Raw genomic sequence first — 10,294 nt, 5'->3', positions numbered from 1 at the left:
TTTTTTCCCTTAAACCCAAATTTTTCCATTCCCAAATCTATCCCATTTTGTGTCCCAAAAAAAAAAAAAAAAAAAAAAAAAAAAAAAACACTATAACCTTTTGAAATAATCCTAAACTTATAAAGTTCGCCTGTAAAACACCTTTTCTGCTTTTCTAGCAGATGTACACAACAAGACTACATTGTGAGTCAGCCACTACAAAGGAAAAACAAAAAAATAGGTAAATTTATTATACAGAGTTTTATGCTAGAACGATTGTTGCTTAACAATCCTTTAAAGGCTGCAGTTATGCCTGCTTTTAGCTCTGATGCCTAACATGTTTTTCTTCCTCTCAAATTTTGAACAGATTCCTAGGTACATTATATATTTAAACGACAGTTTATTTAGAAATGACCTTTTGACCCTTCTTGAATTGGTCGAGAAGCCACTTTCCGATTTCTTGACAAGTTTCAAGTCTTGTCCAATTATCTGGTACTCTAATTTTCTAAGAAACTATTATGATCTTCATAAAATAAGCACATGAATTATAATGATACTAGTTTTTCTTTTTAAGTTGAATAAAATTAGTCTTTTGAGTTCATTATTTTAACTTACTAAGGTACATACCTGAATATAAAGATTAATGTCAAAGATCAGAATTCGTTGAATTTGCTTGATTTCAGTAAGAAAATAATAATAATAATAATAATAGTTTAACAATGTTAACATTTAGTAAGATGACAACATTTTTTATGTAAATGTAAAGAAGGTATTAAAGGCAAATAAAGAATGACAAAGAAGCTTGAACAAATTTGTTGAAAAACATTAATTTCCAGTAGGGGTCGCTCTCTACTCACTCATTTGACAACATGACCCCTCAGAGAACATTGCATATTGTCGGCACAGGCTGGTGTATGTCTACATATGTATTGTTTTCAAAAGCATCTTTGTCCTCCTGACACATGCACCCATATGCAAAGTAAGGAGAACATTTCGGAGTGAATACATTTTTAGAGTGGTTTAGTGGACAGTAAAGGGGCCTGATGATACAATGTAGATACAAAATAGGGGCCCCAGTTGCTTAGAACTGGGGATGACCAGAACCAGCTGGTCAGCAGACTTATGTGACTGAGCAGGACTGAAGCGGTGGAGAAGCTCAGTGAAGTGAGGCGGGGTAAGGCTGTTTAAAATCATAAAATCAAACAGAAAGATTTTAAAATGAACTCTAAAATACCCGGGCAGTCAGGTAATGTGCTCTCTCTTGTGTGTTCCTGTTCAGAGGCACTCAGCAGCACTCTGCACCAGCTGCAGACCGGTGAGTGAGGACTGGCTGATTCAGAGGTAAAATAAATTTGCAGTGATCCAAGCTGCGATAAAATGAAGGTATCAATTACTGTTGCCTTGAATACGAATTCATTAAAATGCAAAAATTGTAGGGCCATCCAAACTTTAATAAAGATAAGTCAGAGGTTTAGGCATCACCTTGCCTTAGAGACACAACAATCTAAGGCAATAGTAAGCATGGCAGTGGTATAAAATATAGTGTTTTCTATAGAAACTCTGGAAGACCACATAGATAGAAGCTTCAAAACAAGTTTTATTTGTATACTGCCAAGTGAGAGTCTTTGCTAATGTAATGGAAGACAAACTGATGGTTATTTTGCAGGGATGCTAATAATGTGAGTTTTCATCTGACTTCCCCAGTGGTGCCATTATAAAATATAACTGCTGGTTTAGCTGAGCATGCACCTGGTTCTGTGAAGTACGCAATAGTCGCTCAGAGGCCACAGTTTCAGTTGTTGGATCAAGCAAAGAGCTGCAACACCAGGAGCCAGAGCTTCAGACTAATGGAAGGTGTTCAGCCAGAGGGATTCAACACGCGTCACTCCAGAGAAGACGGCCGTAACTGGTTGAAATTGACAGTTGGACATGCAAAGCATAGCGTGTCTACTCTTCTGCGTTTTCCTGTCATGTAGTATCAAATGAAAGTCACACTAGGCGACAGACACTTACACACACTCACACACACACACACACACACACACACACACACACACACACACAGCCGCGACCCAGGCCACAACGAGACCAGCTCCTAAACAGATCTGGCTTCAAGAATGTTGATTCCTCATAGTGTAAGCAGCACATTCTACAGTGGCTGCATGTGTGCGCTGGACTGCGTTGGACACTTTAACTGCATCTAGAGTTACTGCCGCTGGGCTGTTTGTTGTCTATGAGCGACCTGAAGAGAGAACTCGGACTTTAGAGCATAAACTGGAGCCAGAGAATGTGCTGATGCTCTGCAATCTAGAAAAACTCAAGAATCATCAAAGCAATTTAGATTTCTTCTACCGGTTTTTATTTTATTAAGGTTTCCAGACTAGGTGAGGATCAGAGCTGGTCGGCTAATAAAAGTCACAGCAATTACACAGTTGAAAGTGACATATCTAAGCAAATGGCACTGTGAAAGTGCAATCATGTCTTCAGTACCACTTTTCAAAAGATACAATCACAACTTGACTCAAGTCAGAATCATCTGAATATCTGATGTTTGAGCAGCTGTAATTAAAATGTGAACAAATTATAGTGTTTCTGTTGCAAAAATAGGAACTGTTAATGTTTCGACTGTGCACATACTAGTGTTTTCTGGCTCCGAACGGATACACTTTTTGCAGCTGATTAATATAATCCAGGTAATGTTTTGTATAACTCCTCTTTGAGTTAGTTCTATATAGTGATTTTATAATGGAAGAAACGTAACTACCTGGCTAATCCACTAGATTTTTAGGTGGAAATGTTAGCAAAAATAAAAATAGCCTTGAAATATCTATATAATTTGAAATAATCTTAGGCATCTGAATTTCTTTTAACATTTATTTGAACGATTATCTGAAAACCTGACATGTGTCAAAACAAAACTGATTTCCAGTCGGGTAATCCACCGAATAGCTGCCATTCCAAGAGACGCATGGCTCTTTGATATTTCTTCACTGCCTCGATAGGAAACCTAAAAAGCCCAACATGCTCATCTGTTTGTTGTCTACTAACAATATGGGAAAACCTGACATTAAGAGTGGGCAAATTAGTTTCATTTGAAGCATAACGGCGATCTTAAAGTCTATTAAACCGTTTCTCTGGTCTCTTGGGGGCAGTTCTAGAGCTGGAGTATTTGGACAGGAACCCACTGAGGGGAGGAGATGGCTATCTGGAGCTGCAGGGCAGACTGTGGATGGCAGGAGCTTTGGGTTTTATTTAGTGAACGTGCAGAAACTGTTTTTCTATGAGGAAACCTGCGGAGATGCTTGGGACAATGTTTCTATATGTGTTTCTGCGTGTGGGTGCAGTTCGGTGTGTGATTAGAGATAGTCTCCATTAGGCCTCTCTGTATGCATGTTAGCACACATCTGGATATACTTTTGCCTCTACAGTTATACCTTCATAACCAATGGCATTATGTGTGACCCTTTAATGCTTTCCAAGACTTTGAGATAAAACCAGTTACCGACTGTCATATCTCCACACCAGTGCCATCTGTTCTTATCCTCCAAGTTTTCTTTTTTTTCAATCATTTTTTGGTTTTTTTTTTTTTTTTGGTTGTCAGTAATAGTGGTAACAGTTCCAGTTTTGGCTTGACAGTGTACGCTCAGTCAAAACACCCATGAAGATTTTACTGCTTTGTTAAGGTGAGGATTTGCCTGTGTGAGGTCCAGACTGTTAACACTGTACAGGTGGGACCCTCGCATCTCTACTTTAAAGAGCAGCTTAACTCAACATGGTCAGAAATCCTCGGGTCAGTTCCAATTTGTTCAGGTCTAAGGTTTAGATCGGGGTATGAGGTCCGCAGAAGGGGGTGAGCGGCTCTAATTCAGACCAGCCTGGAGTCAGAGTAACACTTAGCATCACAGCTCCCGGTAGGTGTGACTGTAAATGTTTATCATGTTAAGCTTTGAAAGGATTTTTGAACAGGACGTCTTGGAGTTTTGTTGAACACAAACACAGTGAATGGGTGCATACCTAAATGTTTTACACAGTGACCTTGAAGGTTAAGCAACACAGCTGAAGCTACGTGTTAAACTCGACGTAAACTAAATGTTCATGTCCTACCTAAAAGAAAAAAGAAAAAAAAAAAAATTTGGAAGATAGTGTTGATTTCTTTCTACATCCTGTTTGTATTGTTACTGTATGAGAGAGCCTGTGCATGTGGCCAGAGAGTGAGTCCAGCTGTGGGGTTTCAGATGCAATAAAGACAACTGGAATGAACCCACACCTTAAAATGTCACCTTAAAATGATGTCACTTACATAATTCTAACGCACACAAAAGCTTTTAATAATACTTCTCACCATTTCATATTTCATGGCACTGCAGAATGTTGCAGTTTCCATAGTAATTGGGTCAAATGCCGACTCCGTCTTGTAACCCCAGAGTGTCTTTGGTCAACCCTGTTGTGACGTAATGAGGGTAACTCAAGACATAAACAACTATGGCTAAGTACGCACAATCAAAGGACGTCATGAGCGATTTCAGCAAAGATTTGAGTGATTTATCCACAATTTTGGAGGGTGAAACTAGACTGAGTGATGAAGAACAGGAAGCTGGTTTAACTGAAGAACTGCAACCTATTTATTAGAGCCATATAGTTCAGGAAGCAACCACGACGCCAACATTTTTGGGGAGGAAAGGTCCGACGGCTGAACATCGGTCCAGTCCATATCACACGATGGTAATTAACAGATCTATGTAAAGAATAAATATTCATCTTTAATTCTGGTTTAATTCGATTAATCCAGTGACATTGCAGGAACTGGTTCAACTTCTGCATGTGTTCCAACATATGAGTCGTCTGAGCATGGCCTTCAGTAACCAGCCTTTCTTTTCCTCTTGTTTCCAAGTCTTGACTTCGAGTTTTCTGCTTCTGAAATTTTACAGTTCTAAAATGTATTTGTTTCAGAAAAACAGTGAAGATTATTTCTGCTTTATTGGAAATTTGATTTGAATAAAAGGTGTCGCTCTAAAGAACCGGGTTTGATCAATATCTGCAAAAGTAGCCTTTATGTTTATAAACACTTTTAGGTACCTCATAAAATTCAGATTTTCATAAATGCAATTTGTAGAGACCTTGGAATGCCACATTTACTGGTAGAAAAAGCATTTTAGATAGTCTTAGCTTTTATTCTGTCTTGCAATACCTAATTTAATACCTTCAGGCTTCAAATCTCGAAGTCTTTCTGATGTTATTTTTTTTTTTTGCAGCTTTTTGCTGAAACAAAATTCATCATGTGAAGGTTTTAAGGTTGTGAAGCATAAATGTCAGGTTGGATACCTTTCCGGAGCCTCCTGTATCCTGGACGAAGAAATAGGGCAGTATAAAAAGTGGACAAAACCAAACAGGGCAGCCCACCTATCTCAGTCCAACATGCGGCGGGCAGATGTACGCTCTCAGAGTACAAAAGGTAGATTTAAATAGGAGCCAGCTGATTTTAATGCTTTTTCCCGAAAACCGGTCGTCATATTGTCTGTTGCTCCATCTTTTGCTTATCTTTGCAGACACCTACTGCTAATTCTCTCTCGTCGTTGACCTATGACTCCATGCCCATACTTTTTCACATCCACGCCCACCTCTCTTTTGTTCTGCTCCGGGCGGGTGTATGTGTGGTAGATTTCAGAGGTGCAGGTAGAAAATAAATCCATAGCAGCTCTGACATCTCACAGTTTCTGGTTCCCATTTGGTCCAATGTCCTGCAATCAGTCACTTTTGCTCTTCGCCCTTCATTCTTCATTGTTCTCATTCTGAAGACGTCTCCAAAAAAATTGGGAAATTTCTCGAGTTACACTAAAAAAAAAAAAAAAAAAAAAGAAAGGGAAAAAATGGGTTCAGAAAAAAAGAGGTATCCAAACCAATAAAATAAAGTCTGATCATCACTTCTTTGTAATTTATTACACCTTGTAGGCAGCAGTGCTAAACTGACAAACATATTTAATGATAACATGAGCCAACTTGGAGTGGATTGTTGCTGCCAGCTGCTAGCTCGGTCCAGAGGGGAACGAGTTCCTTCATGGTTCTTTCATCTATGTGCCTATCAGCTTGATCAGTGAAGCCACTTAATGTGGACATGTGTTTCTTTGTGCTATCGGAGTGCTAAGAGGCATACGCATACAAACACACACGCACACACACACACACACACATGTATTGTGAACAAGGAAGCGAGCATCTGTTTTAAATCGCTTGCAGAACGGATCACCGATTAGGTAGTCTTTAGGATTTACAGGAGCTTTAATGTGATTTTCATGCAACACCATTAAAATTCTGATGCATTTGCTCCCTTTTTCTTGTATGTGGCCACTAAATTAAAACAAACATTTAGATATTTTTGAACCGGAGAGCCCATTTAACAAATTAGATTTTAACTGCAAGGAAAATCTACGTCTAAATCTAAAGTACAGCTTATGAATGAAGGAATAACCAGATGTATAAAAGGGATAGTCCAGGATTTTTGAAGAGCCACTTTTAATTCTATGAATGCGTTTGTGTATTTCTGTCTCCAGACGCTCAGGGCTTTCTCCCTGAGTGATTCCATTATAAATGTAAATTACTTAATTAGACATATGTGGTTTGATTTATTTGCATATGTGGACAGGTTTTTACAGACATCTGATGAGAATTTCACATCAATTGATTTTTTTTCCTAACACTTATTTTATCTGCAGTATTTGATCTCTGTGGTACAATCAGGGACACAACTGCAGTCATGGTTATTATACGGTTTTAACCTTTTTTTTTATTTGCAGTGCAATATTTTGATAGCAAACATACAAATTTTACAGTTTTCTTTTAGAAAAAGTATGAAAATAATATAAGCGCACTCAAGAGAAAGAATCGAGCTGAGTGATCCAAACAATTAATAGTTGCAGAACCTTAAAGGAGCTATGCCTCAACTTAGTCTTACAGCATATTATATCTTGGGAAATCATGAGAGTACCAGTCAATTGTGACAATGCTTTCTGTTACCCCATCTGTCCATTTTCGTCCGCTTATCCGGGTCGGGTCGCTGGGGTAACAGGATAAATGGAGGTCCAGACTTCCCTTTCTCCAGCCACTTGGGTCGGCTCCTCTGGGGGAATCCCAAGACATTCTCAGGCCAGCCTAGAAACATATTCCCACCAACATGTCCTGGGTCTTCCTTAGGATCTCCTGCCACTTTAAAATCCATTCATAGATGGCGGCATCCATTTTTACTTTCATACACAGAGAATTGCTGTGCACAAAGTGTGCATGTGGATCACTTTGGAGTCAAAACTCACAAGTCTGATTTCATTGCGTATTATGAAGAACCACATTTTTTTTAAAAAAGGATTTAAGCAAAAGCACTTTCTTTTTAGCTTTAAATCATGCGACTAAAACTATTTTTAGTAGAAGTATTAAAAAAAAATATGCTGGACAATTAAACAAACTGCTTCAGCAAACATTTTAGGACTAGTATAGTGGCGATATGTCAGCAGTTTCTTAACTTGTCCTTTTGAATTGAGGTAAAACTATGGAAAATGTGGTGTTAGCAAGACATGAGCCAAAACATAAGTCATATGGTGGTAGTTAGACTGATTCTCTTATGAGACCTCTTTAATCCTCCAAAGTGAGGTCACTCTGACCGCCACTCACAGGTAAGATGATGCTTACTAGCAACCGTTCTACACAACCACTCTAGAAGTATTCTCTTTTAAGATTGTCTTAAAGGGCTATTGTTGTGCACAGATGTCATCCTGTAAATAGGCCTACTGCTTGTGGCAGGAATGTGGGCTTTATCAAAGCCCCTTGATGACCGCTGGTATTGCAGAAGCTGAAAGAAGTGGGGGTGACCACCATGTTGGAGTCCTACCTCCCAGCGTGTGTATATATGTGTGGGGTGTCTGTGGTACAGAATGCCTGAAACCAAACTAAAATTGATTTTTATACGCTTGTCGCTAAAAGGAGCCAGATGTGGCTGCCTACTGGGAGCTCGCCATTGAAACTAGCTTATATACTTTTTTTTTTAATTATTATTTCTTTAATGAGCTGTGGAGATGCACTTCGATGTGTATGCATTATTGAGTAAAAACCAATGAGCCACAACAGCATTAATATAACTCCTTATCTGTTCTAAAGCTGGCAAGCCTTTGCTTGCTTTTTCTGGAAGCAGTAAACACAGGAAACCTCTTGCATTTGTTGGAGTGGAAATTTGCATGATTTTAGCACATAAATAATAACTTGTAAATAAAAATTCCAATATAGAAGAACCTCTCATTATTTGATCGGCCAATCTGTCAAAACCATTGAGCTATGCACAGGTTCATAAAACCTGAATGAGAGGTGCAGGACTCATATTCAGAATTAGAACGTAAGAAAATATTTGCTTAGTATACATTAAAGATATGTATACTTCAGATTTGTTTTAATGCATTTATTAAGCTATATACACTGAGGTACAACATGTTAGAAACTAAATAATGTTTTACCAGAATATCGTTGTCTAATATGAAGCTGAAAGTCATATATTAACACAGAATGAATAAAACACACAACCACAATTAGACAATTTGTTTCCTCTTTCATTTCAGTTAAGATTGATGAAATTATTGCCATTTGCTGAATGCCACAATAGCAACAAAGCTACTAGTGAATTGTTGATACACAATTCACTGGTATTTGGTTTGATTGCATTTAAACCTTATGATTTGGGTCAAATGTTTTAGCTTTCAAAGCAGCTTCCTGGAGTTTTTTTTTTTTTTTTTTTTTCCCTTTCCCACTTTAACTGCTCAACTGGTGTTACTGATTCTTTTGTGCCTTTCTGGCACAAAACGCTAGAACTCTTCCCAGCTTTTTTATGACCATTCAGAGTTTTTAAGCCATTTTGTAACTGATTTGATCGTAATCATATCCTCTTTATCTAATTGACCCATTAGTGCCCAAGCTTTAACATCCTGGCTGATATCTTCAAATCTTGCGTCAATATTTCCAAATGCTGTTTTTTCCTCATGATGGCATCTATTTAGTAAAGAGTATTAGTCATTATGGCTCAACAACAAATTATATTCCCCAGAGCAGATTTTATATAGCAGCACTTTAAAGGAACATGTGTGGCTGGGCCGTTTTTAATAAAATGACTGAAATGGAAAGAGTGTAGCAAATATATTAAGACAATAGACCAAGTAAATGAAACACTCATGGAAATCTAGTAAAGGTAAAAACAAAAACTATTTCTGACAAAAATATATACTTTATATATTATATATACTTTTTCTTTTTTCCCCCTGTTGAAGTTTAATTTCTCTTAAAGTAGGTACCCTGCTCTATCTATCACAATATCTAGATAGATAGAGCTAGATACTGTGATGGATATGTTAGAAAACATAACCCATTACTGTTTTTATAGTGCTGATTGTAATATATATATATATATATATATATATAAAGCTAATTGCGTAAAGGGGGTGCCATGCAAAATTGATTGATTGCTTTGATTCTTTCATGCATGTTTGAGGAATCTTCAAATTTACTGTGGCAGCCACATTCTACAGCTCCTCCAGACTAGTGGCAGCAGCACTTCGGAATTAGGTGTAACTGCTCCTCAGTCCAACACTGCTGAGAACATTTGTAAAGGGCATAATGGATAGGCATTATTGTGATGACCTACTGAGTGGAAAGAGCAGTAGCTTCTGAAAGAGACAAAAGTCAATTTCAAGCCATCAAATTGCAAAATCTAATTTCTTTTAAGTCATGTTTGATATAGACAGTATTTTTCATAAAAATCGAAGGTAAAATAGCCACTTGGTTTGCTTGTACCATAAAACGGCACTACGTTCCCGGGAAAATACACAATGCTACCCTTTTAACAAAACATACAACCTTTATAGATCAGTTGAGAAAAAGCAAAGGGGCAGCATCTGAGAAAAGAAGGAGTGTTAATTGAAAGCGAATGTGTCTATTCTGGCGGTTGGTCAGAGATGGGCTGGGGTCCCACTTGGCTGCTACTTCAAAGATACTGCCCGCCTAACTCCAGCGCACCTGCAGCCAGTTAAACCCTGCTCTCATCGCTCAGGACATAGAGAGATCTCTCTCACGGTTAGAGCCTTCATCGCTTTTTTTTTTTTTTTTTTCTGCCAAAGGCCACAATGGTCCATACTTAGGAATTCAGTTTAAGATACTGCACACCCTTCAGGGTAGATCTGAGCGATAGTTTCACTCAGGATGATAAACCACAAGATTAGCGTCACCTCCATCATTGTTCACACAGATATAAAGCCGACACAGGATGGAATGGTACACTCACCGTTTTATC

This window comes from Poecilia latipinna, unplaced genomic scaffold, assembly GCF_001443285.1.
Source record: "Poecilia latipinna isolate Pla-1442-1.1 unplaced genomic scaffold, P_latipinna-1.0 Scaffold199, whole genome shotgun sequence".
In the NCBI taxonomy this organism is placed as follows: Eukaryota; Metazoa; Chordata; class Actinopteri; order Cyprinodontiformes; family Poeciliidae; genus Poecilia; species Poecilia latipinna.
Note: the sequence above shows the minus strand (reverse complement) of the source record.